Source organism: Paroedura picta, chromosome 11, assembly GCF_049243985.1.
Source record: "Paroedura picta isolate Pp20150507F chromosome 11, Ppicta_v3.0, whole genome shotgun sequence".
Taxonomy (NCBI): domain Eukaryota; kingdom Metazoa; phylum Chordata; class Lepidosauria; order Squamata; family Gekkonidae; genus Paroedura; species Paroedura picta.
This window is the reverse complement of record NC_135379.1, coordinates 27,179,678-27,183,591: the sequence shown is the minus strand read 5'-3', so window position 1 is coordinate 27,183,591 and position 3,914 is coordinate 27,179,678. Positions and strand designations below refer to the sequence as shown.

The window sequence follows — 3,914 nt, the reverse complement described above, 5'->3', positions numbered from 1 at the left end:
GGGGAGCAGTGGTCTGAATGATTAACTCGCTGTCTTGAGCCAAAGCCTTGTGCTTATTAGAGGAGAAGAACGTAGAAATTTCACTTACTTATTCTATCATTAGCAGGTCAGCAATACTTGACTTCTTGGCCAGTGTGAGTGGGCAGTGCCTATCTGGGCTGCTTCTCACCCACTTTTTCTTTTCTGAGTTGGGAGAAAGAGGTTCCCAGTTGGTTACATCAATGGCGGCAAAGTTTGCTGAAGTAACTACGCAGTTCAACCAGCAGTTTGATATGTATAGACAGGAATGTTCCAAGTCATCCAAATAAGCTAATCGGACCAGTACAGATAACCTGATCTGTTGAAATGCAAGTAAAAAATTAAAACAGCAGAGCAGCTGGATGGAGCTGTTGATCAGTTGCCACTTTGCCTCCTCCCCCCTCGTTTCATGATTGGCTGGGGAGTGTTGCTTTTCCCCTCCCCTTTTTTGTGATGTGTGCTGGTTTTTGTGAGTTGTTAATCACTTGTGGTGGCAATTTTTGAGATCAACTCTTTCACTGTTCTTCACATTTTAATTATTTTCTATATATCGGCTTACTTCTTCCATGTCTGCTTTTTTGGTGGGTTTTATTTTAAATCCTTAGCTGAGGGGCAGGGTAGAAATGCTATAAATAAATAACAAGAATTGAATATTGAAAATTATATTCCTAACACCCAAAGGAACAATTATGATTTGGATCAAAGCGGCCCAGAAGCCATTTGACATGTTCTTTTATCTTTGTTTGGCATCACATCTTTAGGGAGTGAATATTTCCACATGCACATATCAATAGTTCTAAAAAGGAATTCTTGTAGCTGAACACAATATCAGGCAAAAGCAGTAAAACATCAAAGGGACTCTTGCATGTCAATTTGCTAAGTGTGATAAAGCAGATTTGCCACTTCCACTTTCTTAGCATTGTTTTAGAAAATATAACACATAGTTATATTTTAGTGCTAGAACATTTCGAGCAGCCATGCAAGGCTACTTTACTTGCCAGCAATTTTAATGGTGTATGTATACACTGCTGGTTTTCATTGGAGGGAGGGGATAATTTGGAGTTTTATTTTCTATGTTGTAAGCTGTGCTGTTTTAAACTGTAAGCTGCCTTGAGCAACCAGGAAAGGAGAATATACATATTTAATGTATAAATACCTAGATACAGATAGGTTAGGAGTGTTAGTCCTTAACAAGCTGACCCCAGAGTAGTTCTTCTGATGGTAACTGGGAAGAGAGTTAGCAATCCTGCTGGGTGTGGCTTGTTAGCTTTATTATTAAGGGTTGCATTCTACTGCAAAGTGAGAAGTCTGTCTTCAGAGGAAACAGTTTTTTCTTTCAGAACACCACTTCTTACTTACCGGAAGGAAATACTAGGATCCCTCCTTAGCCTTGTATTTGTAGAAGAAGAGGAGGACATTTTTATGCCCTGTTTTTCACTACCCAAAGGAGTCTCAAAGCAGCTTCTCTTCCCTTCCCACAACAGATATCCTGTGAGATAGGTTGGGCTGAGAACTCTATGAGAACAGCTCTATCAGTACTGTGATGAGCCCACATTAAACCAGCTGGCTGCATGCGGAGGAGTGGGGAATCAAACCTGGCTGGCCAGATTAGAAGCTGACACTCTTAACCACTACACCAATCTGGCTACACCAAGTTGTAACACCTGGCTTGTATGAATAATGCAAAACCAAAAAAAGGGAACTGAAACCCAACCTGAACAAATGTTAGGAACCGAAAAGTTGAGCTGCATAAGCAAATTTTAATAAATCTTACAAATATTTATTAAACGAAGTGTACTGATATACATTAAAAACATATTAAAAACAACACATATCTAACTGCGTATGCCTGAAGTATGAATAATGGTCTGAGAGGTTTATCAAATTGCAAAATACATAAAAATGAGTCACACTGTCTTGGAACTGAATGACGAATATTACCTGGCGCTGATAAAATGCTGTGCAAATGGAAAGGATGCTGCTGGGCACCTGGCCTCCAAGAATGCATCCATTGTTCCAAGTGGCCCAGAGATTGCTACCAGTCACAGTGGACAATATTGACTTTGATGGTCAGCTTCAGATTCATGTGTAACACAAGGGGGAAATTGTACATGGTCACCAGTCATTTAGAAGCACACTACAATTAGAACTTTTAAAACTAACAACAAGAGAAGGAACTGTAAAGCACACAAAACAGCACTTGCAAATTCAGCCTATGGAAAAAGCTGTTGCATCAGGGGACACTACAGAATTTGTCTGGAATTTGACTTGTATTTGGGTAACAACTTTATAGGAGTGAATAGACATGGATGGATACAGTCATTTGTCTAGGCAAAACGGTCTTTGCTTAACCCCTGTTCCAGTCATATAGATAACAATACATATGATGTAGCTGCTCTAAGGGAATACCTTACTGAGAACACTTGATAAGTGCAATTATGCCTCTTCTTGAAGAGAAGATTTGCATGAATTGGGCATTCATGTGGTATTTCCAGTATGAGCCATCAACACAAGGAGAGTCTTCCCTGATCTTCAGTATTGGCTTTTTGGTAATCACTGGAGTTTGGTGGGGAAAGTGAAGATGGGGCATGATGGCAGCCTTTTGCCACCTCTTTGTGCTAGAGTTTTGTAGGATCCAGCACAGGGAAACTTCAGACTGGCAAAATTTGGGAAGGGGCTGTGGCTCAGTGGTAGAGCATCTGCTTGATATGCAGAAGGTCCCAGGTTCAATCCTTGGCATCTCTTGTTAAAACGTTCTGGTAGTAGCTGATGTGAACTATTTCTGCATATGACCTTGGAGAGCCATTGTCAATATGAGTAGGCAATATAAACCTTGAAGGACCAATAGTGCAATTCAGTGCTTCCTGTGTTCATGTGAAACAAATGCTTTCCAAAGGCCTTCACTGGAAAAGAAGAAGAAGAAGAGTTGGTTCTTATATGCTGCTTTTCTCTTCCCGAAGGAGGCTCAAAATGGTTTATAGTCGCTTTCCCTTTCCTCTCCCCACAACAGACACCCTGTGAGGTGGGTGAGGCTGACAGAGCGCTGATATCACTGCTCAGTCAGAACAGCTTTATCAGTGTTGTGGCGATCCCAAGGTCACCCAGCTGGCGGCATGTGGGGAAGTGCAGAATTGAACCCAGCATGCCAGATTAGAAATCCACACTCCTAACCACTACACCAAACTGGCTCTCTAGTAGAGATATGGTATGCCTAATCTAACCCAAATAATTGTTTCAGGCTTCTGTGAAATCATAACAACCAACCTGAATGGTGAAAGACTTTGCAGTTTAAAACTAACACTGAATTTGAAAGTGTACTATGTGGCTAGATAACATTGACTAGGGAGTTCTTGATTAATATGATCCAATATGGTGATATAAAGCATTAAAAAACTGCCTCTCACAGAGGATTGGAAGAAACTCAATGCACCCCCTTTTTTTTTTTTGGAAAATGTCAGAAGGAGGGTACATCAAGATATTGCAGGTGCATCAGCCCTAGTAACATTGTGGAAATGATTATAAGCACTCACACTGTTCAACATACTGAAAAACAGCAAACCTTGCTGCAAAACAGGCAGTAAATATTCTGGAGAGGGAACTCTTGCATCACCAATGCTTTGAGAGTGTCAGCAAATATAGATGGCACACATCAGAACATCATTATGCACTTTAACTTTGAAAACAAGCTTTTGATAAATTCCTACACCAAATTTAACACACATGGACAGGTCCTCTGCAGAAATGGTCAATGAATCAAAAACAGAGTAAAAGCAGAAACCGGGCCATTTTCACAATGAAAGGATATAAATGTTCACATGCCTCAATAATCTGTATATTATTGTAGAGAAAAACCCTCCATCCTACAACCACATTGATATTCCAATAATTGAGACTGC

The 3,914-nt window shown here is 40.3% G+C and overlaps 1 non-coding gene across 1 annotated transcript; it reads left to right on the top strand.

Annotated features, from left to right (window-relative positions):
* The first annotated feature begins 2,691 nt into the window (after positions 1 to 2,691).
* On the top strand, positions 2,692 to 2,763 carry TRNAI-GAU (transfer RNA isoleucine (anticodon GAU)). The gene has a single exon. It is a non-coding gene; the product is annotated as a tRNA-Ile (tRNA).
* Positions 2,764 to 3,914: the final 1,151 nt, after the last annotated feature.